This window comes from Natrix helvetica (assembly GCF_964273705.1).
Source record: "Natrix helvetica genome assembly, chromosome: 1".
NCBI lineage: Eukaryota > Metazoa > Chordata > Lepidosauria > Squamata > Natricidae > Natrix > Natrix helvetica.
The window spans coordinates 112,220,648-112,233,440 of NC_138548.1; positions in this window are offsets into that span (position 1 = coordinate 112,220,648).

The following is a 12,793-nucleotide window of genomic DNA, read 5'->3' on the forward strand; positions in this document are numbered from 1 at the left end:
TTGCATCATCTCAAGAAATATGCACACATAGAGCATGAAAAAGAGGCACAAATATTGGGATTTTTTTTGTAGCATAACAAGATCTTTGTTCTATGGGAAGCAGAAGGAGAGTGTTACCTATTAACGTGAGTTATTAATGCAATTGGCTTACTGTGATACTGAAGCATTTAAAACAAAATTGCTACCACTTATACCAAATAAGATAAGATTTTTAATTAACATTTTAAATAAAAAATAAAAAAGTTGCTGATTCGAGTTATATTCATTAACAGTATGGATATTTAGATAAGTCTTGCTCTATTTGCAGGACCTTAGCATTTGAAGATTAATGAAGAAATCATAATTGGAATCCTAGTGCTGAAATGGACATTATAGTACAGCAAAGTGATACCCTCCTTACTAGTACTGTTAATATTATGTTTATTTTGATCACTGACCAGAATTCAACGATAACAGCAGATAGAACAAAATTAAACAAAAGAATTTACATCACTAACACAGTCAAAGTGCATCTAGTTTAACAAATTGTGTAGCAAATATTGATCACATTCATAGAAACTGAATCATACTGGCCAGTTTAACTGTCACTCTACATAGAATAAATGCTTAGATACTTTGTTAAATAAGGAGTTAGAAGGTGCACTTTGCATCCTTAAAAATGCAATACAACAGGACTATAGTTTCAATAAACTCTCTTGTTACAAGCACCCAATTACCTTCTATATTTTCCAAGTCCTACATAATCATTGGAGAACTTGAAAGCCTGTCTGGTATGCATTACAACAAGCCATGAGTGCTCTTTAGGCTGCCCATTGGCCACTTATATAGCATATTTGTTAAACAACTTACCTGTTTTAATTTCACTTGCATAGCAAAGTACTAGCCCTAGCAACAATAGGCTGGTAACCTCTGGCCCCATGGTGGCTACGAGTGCAAGGCAGGAGCCAGTCTACACCCTTTCTTTATATAATGCCCATTGGCGCAATCCATCCCACCAGAAGGGAGGAGGAGGAGGGGTCAAGTGTTTGTACAATGTTTGTTAACTTCAGAAAGTAAACAGACCTGAATTTTTCATTGTAATATCTGTAATCTAACATTCAGGAAATAGAATAATATTTTTTTTATTTATTGGTTCAGTTATCATGCAATTACCCTTTTTATGGCCCATTCATATTTTATTTCTCAAAAGGATGCTGAACTTTCTTCCATCTCTTAATTTAATTCCAGGCTTAATTTAATGCATCTTTTAATTAAAGATAGAAGATAGATGTTCAATGTAAAAGTAATTTGTTTAAGAATAGTCTATGAATCTAGAATATGAGTTGGCTCAGCAAATTCTTTTCAAACATACTTTCTAGCGGACACCTCCTACCGGAATTCAAAAAAGTCAAAGTAATATTGCTTCTGAAACCTTGCAAACCACAAGACATAGTAGAAAGCTACTAATTTCTGGAGAAACTTATCATAAACAGAAAAGGTAAAGGTAAAGGTTCCCCTCAAACATATGTGATAGTTGTTCCCGACTCTAGGGGGCAGTGCTCATCTCCATTTCAAAGCTGAAGAGCCAGCGCTGTCCGAAGACATCTCCATGGTCATGTGACCAGCATGACTAAATGCCAAAGGTGCATAGAGTTAACTTCCCACCAAAGTGGTTCCTATTTTTCTACTTGCATTTTTACATGCTTTCGAACTGCTAGGCTGGCAGAAGCTGGGACAAGTAACGGGAGCTCACTCCATTATGTGGCACTAAGGATACAAACCACCGAACTGCCAACCTTTCTGATTGACAAGCTCAGCGTCTTAGCCACTGAGCCCTTTAAGATCTAGTTAGAATTCCTCAAATCCTAAGATTTAGCCTTTGGGATATGATTAATTGTTGTTATCAGAAAATTAATACACCAATGTTGTTTATTGATTAGCAATATTAATATAATGGTAGATCCAAATAACGTATACTAGTTCCATGCATCTGAAAAGAGGTTAATTTTCTATTAAAACACCATAATTATAGGACCATTATTCTCACTTTGCATGGCCATTTTCTTCCAAGTTAGAGGGAAGCCTTGCTTGAAAGCTTCAGAAACTTTGAAAGTGGCACTGAAATGTCCCTCAAAGAAATAAACTGCATTTCCACATGCAAGTCTTTTGGTTTGCTCCTACCTGGATGCTGGCACAGGGCTGAAAAAAAATAGGATTTTGTTCTAAATAGGATATCATGTACTTTGTGCCAGCAGCTATGAAAAAAGAACATTCTCAGCTTTCATACTGGCAAAATAACATCTCTATTCTCTTTTGTTAAAGTATACAAGAGATTCATCTCAAGTTCTCCCAGAAGTTTTGAACAATCAAAAGGCAAGGATAGCTTCCAGTAGGCCCTTCATTTCCAGAATTACACTCTTAGATCTAACTTACTGTGCTAATTGAACTCTATCAGAATTGTATCACTTTAGATGGATGAAGATGGGGCTCACGTGACTGAATGGTCTCTTTTAATTTTTAAAAAATAGTTTGCGGGCTTCATCTACTCACAGAACCACCTTGAACAATTAGGAATCTGGCATTATCAGGATTCATAGTGATAAAAGCCACCAGAAGGAGACTCATCTCTGTTTCAAAAGAGCATTCCCTATGGTACCATTTTATAGAATATAAAGTTGAAGGGAAGGGGGCCCACAGAAAGGAGGCAGAAAATATGAGGGCATCTGACTTTCTTTTACAGTATTTGCTAGCGTATACTTACATAAGGCTATCTAAAGTATCTACACTGGCCTTTTAAAAAATCTAGGGGATTAGTGGTTCACCTGATGCATTTCCACAGTGCATAATTACAAGGGGTTTTTTGTTCCTTTTCACAAAGGCAGAATTCTGTCATTTTAGACTGAGCTTAATAACCTTTAGAAGAGGGGAAGCAGCATTCGTCGTCAAAGTTTAGTGCAATTGAGAAGAAGCACGGTTTTAACATTAAACATAATTTCTCATGTCAGATCAGCTGATCTCTAAACCCATTTGTTTAAAGAAGAATTAAAAGAAAGATGGTAGAGTGAACCCATTAGCTCTACTGAACCCCCAAACACGTCCAGAAATTGATGCTGGGTTGATTTTACTGTTCCCATACTTCAGGGGTGTCCAAACTTGAGAACTTTAAGACTTGTGGACTTCAATTCCCAGAATTCCCCAGCCAGCTGGCTGGGGAATTCTGGGAGTTGAAGTCCACAAGTCTTAAAGTTCCCAAGTTTGGACCCCCCTGCCATACTTGGTACTCTCACCTAAGCAGTTTCATCTATCCCTAATCTCAAAGAAAAGTGAGATTAATGAATAAACCCCAGTGATTTATCTCAACACACGCATTTGGTTCTGGACAGGAGCACAATAATGGACACAGAAATTTAAAAAAAAATATTTACAGGATGCAAGTTTTTTCCCCCTATTAATTTAACAAATATTTTAATTTTTTATATTACCCCAAATCTGTTTGGAATCCTCTGTGGTTCTGTGGTCTCAAAGCTGCTGAAATAAGACTGGTGCAGGAATTTCACACTCTTGGTCAAAGTTTCCTCTGATTCCAATTTGCAGGCAAACGTGCCCCTTCCATTTTTTCTACTTTTAAATAATAACATGCAACAGCCTTCGTGGTTCAGGTTAAAAACCATGTCAATCCATCATTTTATTTTTCACAACAAGCAACTACAGATCTCTGGGGGAATTTCTCAGTAGAAGATATTCTTCTGCCATCATTGTTCTTCTGCAACTGATATTTGGAATGTTGCTTTTTCCAGCGTGATGGCAACATTGTAATTTTGCCCTAAGTCTCATAGGCCATAATAGAGTGGTCCTCCATGAATTCATCCAATCCCTTTGCAATTTCATTCAAGGTAATGACCATTGCCACAATTTGTGGGATTAAATTCTAGAGTTTAATTATGCTCATTGTGCAGAAGTACTTCATTTCGTAATTCTTAAGTCTTTCTTAAATCCTTCCAAAGGAATGGGAAGGGGAAGAGAAAAAGGAAAGGAAAGGAAAGGAAAGGAAGAATGAGGGGAAAGAACCCAAACCCCATATCTTTCCTGGCTCATTCCTTCCCACATACTCCCCAAATTCATGTTAACCCGCTACATGTTATTCCCAACCCAAACTTCACTCATTCCCTGTGTGTCTTCCCTGACCCATATGGAACCTTTTGCACATCCCATGCACTTTGCCCAACCCATATCATCCCAAAATATCTCTGACCTGAACAGCATCTCTCATGTACTTCCAAATACCACCAACCATTTCCTACACACACTCACACACACACACACACAGAGAGAGAGAGAGAGAGAGAGAGAGAGAGAGAGAGAGAGACCTTACCAATATCCTAACTCAGTGGGGAAGCCAGCAGAAAGTCAGAAGTTGCCCCTGCTCCCACATGTAGCATTCTGTTTCTCTGTTTATGTAAGAAAGTATTTCTGAAACAATGACTTAACGGGGCACAGGCTATCTAGTGGTTCATTAAAGTGTGTGTTTGTGTATTTGATATCATATGTAGGCTTAGCTAGCTCATTACTTATCCCTAAATCAAAATCATTAATAAATAAATTAAAAAGCCAACACAGATCCTTGGAGGATTTAACTTCTTCCTTGTCCACATTGCGGAAACTCAGTTTATTGCTATACTTTGCTTCCCATTCATAGCCTTCAGCATAAAGCCCTCCAAAGCCAAAGGAAGGAGATCTTAACTTTGGATTCTTCGATGAAGGACTTCCTCACAGCCTTTTTTTAAAGTTCAAGCAAACTGCATCAATTGGATCATTTCCTTCCATATTCTTTTTCTCTAAACATCCACATTCTCTAAAAACATAAATGCGTTGATGAAAATATTGTTCCATCAATTTGCTCCCAAATGGACACTAATCTAATGGACTATAACAGAGTTTCTTCTTGACAGCTTGAAGATATTTGGACTTCAATCCCCAGAATTCCCCAGTCATTCTCCACACATCTTCAAGTTGCCAAAGTTGAGAAACAGCAACCTGTAATATGTTGAGCCTTCCCCAAATCCCTGTTTAAAAGCTGAATGAATCTCAGCACTATTTCCAGGAAATAGTTACCAACTTTTAAAGTGACTTTTGAGGAGAGGGTTCAATCATAAATACTTATGATATGATGCCACTTTTTGTTCTTATTCACACATGCATGTTTATGGTTTCATTTCTCATCAAAGAATTATTAAACATTCATCAAAGCACAGATGAGTAACATCACCGCAAGATGTTGTGTGTGAGATAACATTTTAAGTAACCAAAACAACATTTTAGTAATCTGGTAGGATTGGGGAATCTGTGAACTAGACTAAGTTTAATATTATAGCAGTTCACTATTACCTTTATTGAGTCTTATAAATAGTTTGCAGTCTGGAATAACTGACAGATTGGATTTCTGAAGGCATTCAATTTTCTTCAGCAAATTTATTGGAGGTATGAACGAAATATCTATCAGAGCTTGAGGAAAATGTCACTCTACTCACAGTCAGCTGCGAAAAATGAAGTAAATGAAAGAGAGGAAAATGTATTAAAAGAACTTGAAGTCATCCAATGATTTAGATTGTGGGGAGCTACAGAGTGAAGAGAGAAGCAAAAATTGGAAAACTGTCCATTGCCCAGGAACATCTCACAGTGAGAGGATCATGTTACAGTACCAAAGAAGGACATGTTACTGAGATCATTGGCTGTACTCCTCACTACATCGAGGTAGATGTTTTGGTGCAATCACATTTTGGCAAGTTGATATGAGATGGCTGATTCAGTATCTTGTAGTATTTCCTCTTAAAGGTCACCTGTATAACTGTAGATTGATCTTTTTTCTTTAAGTGTCTTTCAAAAGAAAGCACTTCTCGCTTTTGATTTTCTTACCTTCCAGCAAATAAGAAAGTCTTACCAGTCATATTTTTCCCATGTAAATGATTCAGAGGTGGTTGCGATTTAATGCCACTGTATTTTATTTGTTGGGGAAAGAGTGACAACTAAACAAACACACCTTATTTAGTAAGTACTTTACAAATACTTCCTCTAATTCTTAAGATTGTCCTCATCATAGTATTGTAATTGCGGTAACTGAAGAACAAGAAGTCTGGCAAATGACCTATTACGCTTATTCAGAGAAAAACCAGAAGGAAGCATCTTGGTTATTAGTAGTGATAATACAGACTTGCATAAGAAATCAACCAAAGAGCTGCCTCATTCAAGGAAGAATGAGGCTGTATTATTTTTCTCTTACGAATGCGGAATATTCAACTGTTGAATTAGACCACGCTCAAATTTCAGTTAGAGTCAATTATTACTACAGCCCTGGGAAATTTCCAGAGAATTGTTTTAAGTGTCCACACATTAATTGAATCTAATGGGTTTAGAAGTTGAACTTTTGCCTTGGAATGCAGCATTAGTGTCTTCATTTGCGTTACTATTTATTTGCATTGAAAACAATACAATGCCAATTTTCTTTTTTTTTCCCTTTCCCCACCAAAATGTTCATAGCTTCCTTCTTATTCTCAAGATGCTTTTTGTATTAGTTGATAGCATTTCTGAGCTAATTTAATGGTGAGGTTTTCCTGTACAAGATGCTGTTGGAATGTGGAGCAGGTGCTGTTACATATCAACCTTTGTGGGAATATTTATCCTCACTTTTGAGAAAACATAACCAGTACACATAAGGTATAACATTAAAAGGTCCAGATCAAAACATATTAACTTCATAGCAGCCCCATCCCATTCATCCAAACTCTTCTCTTTATGATCTTCTCGAGTCTGTTCTTCAAATCTAAAGAACTTAGAAAATTGCTCCAGTTTCCACAGATTAAATTCACATAATGTTACTTCATCTGTAGTTTAACATTTGGTATACCACATTCTAAAAGAAGGTTTTCCCAGAGCAGTTCATAATAAAAGAAAATCACTAAATACAATCCTAAAACAATTAAGTGAACACAACAAGTAAAGTAAGTTAGACTTCATTGAATCAAGCTGAACTTCTGGCATCTTTATGGGTAACACCACATAGGAGGTTTTTGGCAATCATACAAAAATAGTTTGCCATTTTCTTCTGAGTTCTAATGTTACCCACAGTCCTAGGATTTCTCAGTCCTTTCTATGGAATTTCTAATGGGATACAATCCTGCTTAGATTTTTCTGAGAGCATTCAGTTGTGACAATAAAACAGTAAAAGCAACAGGCTGTGTAACTTTTTTCCCCTAAACGTTTAAAAGTTCAACACACAAATTCATTACAACGCCTGGAACATAAAAACAGCTTTGTCTTGTGCCAGAAACAATCAAGACTGTTGAATACCGAAGAGCCTGGCCAGCAGAGGGCGTTTAAAGGAAGCCCTCTGATTGGTCCAGGCGCGCGCTCCAGCCGGCGGGAGAATTCAAGAGTTTCTATTGGTTTGCCGTCTGACAGCTGTGAGTATAAATAGCTGTCAGACGGCTCGCGTTATGTTCGTTCCTGTCAGCCTGTTATCGCATTAAACCTGTTGAACTGACAACTGCCTCAGTCTCCTCACTACCGATCTAACACTGGCGATGAGGACGGGCGACACGGACCCCTTCGTAGTACCGCCAATGGCTACTAACGCCGCTTTCACGCCGTTCCGGCCAGAGGCTGAAGCTTGGGAAGCGTTTCTCGAAAGATTCGAGTGCTTCCTCATAGCCCATGACCTCGTCAGTCTCTCTCAGGAGAGGAAACGCGGCATCTTCCTTAACTATTGCGGCGCGGAGATGTTCGCCACCGCTCGAGCACTTGCCGCGCCAGAACCTGCCCACTCGCTGCCGTGGGACGACCTAATGACTCGCCTCAAGCATCACTACGAGCCCGCACCTTCACGATTTGCCCGGCGGCAGTATTTCCGTCGGTGCATACAGAAAGAGGGCCAAACTATTGCCCAGTACATCGCTGCCCTCCGTGCTGAGGCGAGCCTTTGCGAGTTCAGCGACCTAGAAGAGGCGCTGCTGGAGCAGTTCATTTACGGGCTTCGCGACGTCAAATTGCATCGTCGCATCCTCGCTCGACCAGAACTGACTTTAAAAATCACGGTCGATGATGCCAGAGCCTACGAAATGGCTGACCAATCCACCCCGGATTTCAGCCACCTCAGCCAGCACCCTCATGCTGCCTACGTGCCGCTTTCTCCCTACGCGGCACCCTCCACCTCATACGCGCCTTCCACTGCCTCTACGTTCCGCACCGAGGTTGACCAGACCGTTGACCGCCTCCAGTCGCTCTCCACCAGAGACGGACGTCAATGCCTGAGTTGTGGCGGCCGCCACCAACGCTCTCAATGCCGGTTCCGTCAAGCTCTCTGTCACAATTGCAGCAGGAAGGGTCACCTGGCTGCCGTCTGCCGCTCCGCGCCTCCTGACCGACGACCCACACAGCAACCTCATCAACCACCCCGTGCTCCAGCCCATTTGCCTGGCCGTCGCCAAAACTCCCTCACCGTTAGCGATCCGGCCGCTGCTTTCCCGGAGTGGCTGGTAGACTCGGCCTCTTCCTCTGCGGAGGGCCGAGGTAAGCTGCATCTCCCAATAAGTATAGAGGGAGTGCCAACCTCCATGGAGGTGGACACGGGATCGGCTAGATCCATCATGTCATGGGACACGTTCCACTCTTTGCTGCCAAACATCCGGCGCACTGCCCTTGCTCCCCCAGACTGTCGCCTCCGTGACTATCAGGGGAACCCCATTGACTTGCTAGGATGTGGCATTTTTAACGTCACCTATGGTTCCCGCCATGCCAGGCTACCTCTCCTCATTGTAAAAAACCCCCTATCCTCTTTGCTAGGACTAGATTGGTTTAGGGCACTAGGGCTCTCAATAGCGGGGGGTGCATTCCCTACTTCCCTCTCCTCTTCCCTCTTCTACTTCTCTATCTTCTCTCCTCACTGAGTTTGCTGACGTTTTCAGCCCCTCCCTGGGTTGCTATACCGGTTCCCCCATTTCTCTAAACCTCGACCCATCCATCGCCCCCATCTGTTTAAAGGCTCGCCGCCTGCCGCTGGCTCTTAAAGCCAAGGTAGACGCGGAGCTGGATAAGCTTCTCAGCCAGGGCATACTTGAACCCATGGATTTCTCCCCATGGGAAATGCCAATAGTTGTGCCCCTTAAGTCCAACGGATCCGTGAGGATCTGCGCGGACTTTAAATCAACGTTGAATAAAGCCCTGCAAGCGCACCCCTACCCTGTGCCCGTGGTGCAGCATGTTCTGCACTCCCTAGGAAATGGGCGCATTTTCGCCAAGCTAGACCTCGCGCAGGCGTATCAGCAGCTGCCCGTGGACGAGCCCACCGCGCTTGAGCAAACGATAGTTACCCACCGTGGGGCATTCAAATGCCGCCAGCTACAATTCGGCGTCAGTGTGGCCCCGGAAATTTTTCAAGGATTGATGGAGCGCCTGCTCCATGCCATTCCCGGGGTCACACCGTACTTCGACGACGTCCTGATCGCGGCCCCCGACGCGGCGGGGCTCGTTCAGACATTGCGAGTTGTCCTGCAGCGCTTCCGCGCTGCTGGACTCCACTTGAAGGCCGAAAAATGCCAACTGGGGGTTTCTGCCGTAACCTTCCTCAGTTACCGCATTGATGCCGCAGGCATCCACCCCGACCCAGCTAAACTGGACGCCATCCTAGCTGCCCCCCCACCCCAATCTAAAGCGGAGCTGCAAGCCTTCCTGGGGCTTCTAAATTTTTATGCCTCCTTCATTCCCCACAAAGCCTCCCTGGCTGAACCCCTTCACCGTCTCCTGGACTCCAAAGCCCCATGGAGCTGGACCAGCCGCGAGGCGCAGGCGCTCGCGGCTGTCAAGCAATCCCTCACCGCTCCTCCAGTTCTCGCCCAGTACGACGAGTCCCTGGCGCTAACCTTAGTTTGTGACGCCTCTCCTTTTGGGGTGGGCGCAGTCCTTAGCCATTCCTTCCCAGATGGCTCTGAACGTCCTATAGCGTTTTACTCCCGCACCTTATCAAGGCCTGAGCGCGATTACAGCCAGCTTGATAAGGAGGCGCTGGCCGCCGTTGCGGGGGTAAAACGCTTCCACCATTACCTATACGGTCGTCCCTTTTCTCTCATTACCGACCACAAGCCGCTCATCGGCATCATTGCCGGGGATCGCCCCACCCCTCCCATCCTGTCCCCTCGCATGTTGCGATGGGTTGAATTCCTTTCTGCCTATTCTTATACCCTTGCTTATCGCCCCGGCGGCCACATAGCCCACGCTGACGCCTTGAGCCGGTGTCCCTTACCTGTCCCTATTCACGACCCGGCTCCTACTCTTAAGGTCTTCCTCATAGATGACCTCTCCCTGCCTATGTCCGTCTCGGACATAGCAAGGGCGTCTGGCGCTGATCCTGTAGTCCTCCGCGCTATGTCCAACGTAACTCGCGGATGGACCGCTTACTCTAAAGATCCCCTCCTACTGCCATTCTTCCGCCACCGTTGTGAGCTCTCAGTCATGCAGGATTGCCTCCTCTGGGGCTCCCGCGTCATTATTCCCTCTTCCCTATGCGGCGCTGTGCTGTCTCGCCTCCATGACGGCCACCCAGGCATCGTCCGAATGAAGGCCCTTGGCCGCGGATATGTCTGGTGGCCGTCTATGGATGCGGACATTACCTCCTATGTTCAAGGTTGCTCCGCCTGCCAGCGGGTGCAGGCTGCCCCGCCCCGCCGCCCCACCCCGCGACTGGGAGCAACCTATGGCCCCATGGAGTCGGTTGCATATCGATTTCATGGGTCCCCTCGATGGCCACTCCTTCCTAGTCGTGGTGGATGCATGGTCGAAATGGGTTGAGCTCTTCCCCATGACCACCACCACCTCCGCGGCCACAATCCGCATTCTCAACTCCCTTTTCACAACCCATGGGCTGCCCGATGTTATCGTTTCCGATAACGGGCCCCAATTCACCTCGTCTGAATTCCTTTCTTTCCTGACCTCCCTGGGCATCCGCCATGCACCCATTTCGCCCTACCACCTGGCCAGCAATGGCCTGGCAGAACGGGCCGTACGCTCTACAAAGGACGCCTTTGCCCGTATGGCAGCCCTTCCTTGGCCCGAACGCATCCACACATACCTCCGTACCCAACACACCACCCCTTGTTCCTCCACGGGAAAAGCACCCTCTGAACTGTTGATGGGTCGCCGCCTCAGGTCTACCTTGGACCGCCTGCATCCCCTCTTTTCCCCCCTCCTTTTCACCCCTCCACCCCCCCAAGGGCTTTTCTGGTGGGGGAGGAAGTTTTCGCCCGGAATTTCGCAGGGGAGCCAAAATGGGTACCGGGAAAGATTTCAGATATAACAGGGCCCTGCTCTTACAGGGTCCTCCTCAACGATGGGAGATCTTGGAGGCGTCATCTAGACCTGTTGCGGCGGCGACCGGCAGAAGTCCCAGCAATTTCAACCAGCGGACAGAAACAGCCAGGCCCTATCAACGCCGCCTGCCGGCCCGACCGTACACAAAGTCCTAGCTCCGAGTCTGCGCAGATTGTTCCCGGTGCGCTTGGTCCCTTACCTGTTCTGTTGCATCCACTTCCAAGGGTTGGGCCTGCTGCGGCCGCTCCTCCGGCGCCTCGTCACAGGGGCGGAGCCGACGCTCCTTCCACCTCAGACACCACACCAACTCTGCCGAGGCGTTCCCAGCGCGTGCGCAGACGACCGAGCTATTTGGACGATTACGCATGCGCAATCCGGGGGAAAGGGGTGTTGAATACCGAAGAGCCTGGCCAGCAGAGGGCGTTTAAAGGAAGCCCTCTGATTGGTCCAGGCGCGCGCTCCAGCCGGCAGGAGAATTCAAGAGTTTCTATTGGTTTGCCGTCTGACAGCTGTGAGTATAAATAGCTGTCAGACGGCTCGCGTTATGTTCGTTCCTGTCAGCCTGTTATCGCATTAAACCTGTTGAACTGACAACTGCCTCAGTCTCCTCACTACCAATCTAACAAAGACAATTGCGGTTCTGGGTTGCATGCAGCAGTTTGAATGCTGCATAGTTTAGCCAAGAATAAAAAGAAGCCTTCAGACACACTTCTCCTATGTAGGTGGACACATTTTTCTTTTTCTTTGTTGAACCCATAAAGTCACTTTATTTATACTGTAATATAGTGTAATAAGACTATACTATAAAAAAAATATGAGGCCAGGCCAGAGCCCTCAGGAGATAATGACTTCATCACATCAGTGGTTTTATTTTAGTCATTGACCAGATTGGAATAACATAACAGAATAAGATTAATGAAATAAGGTTAATAATGGAAAACATGGTTTAAAAGGAAGATAGAGTCAAATTGGAGTCAATTTGAACTGCTCCTAGCTAGATTCTGATGGATTTTGCCAGCTATTAGACAAAATGAGGCCACATTGTAAGGCAGTACATCACTCTGATCAGCTAAAAGATAGTTGAGATAAAAGGAAAGTGCAAGGAGGACATAATAAAAGTTTGTGATGTGGTTTGTGGTAGGATTGACAGTAATGAACATTTGTTTCAGTAGCTCCAGTTTTACAATGACAAAGGCTTTCCTTATATGGGATCTTCTGGAACCTTCTAAAACAGGGATGTTAAACTCAATTTCATTGAGGGCTACATCAGGGTTGTATTTGACCTCGGGGGGGGGGGCAGCTGGTGTGCCTGGGGTGGGTGTTGCCTGGGGTGGGCATTGCCAGCTTGACATCACATGTTGGGAGCACCTTCACTGTTTACAGGGTAGCCCCGCAGGCCAGATCTAAGCACCCCGCGCCTTGAGTTTGACACCCCTCTTCTGAAATTACATTTTGGAAT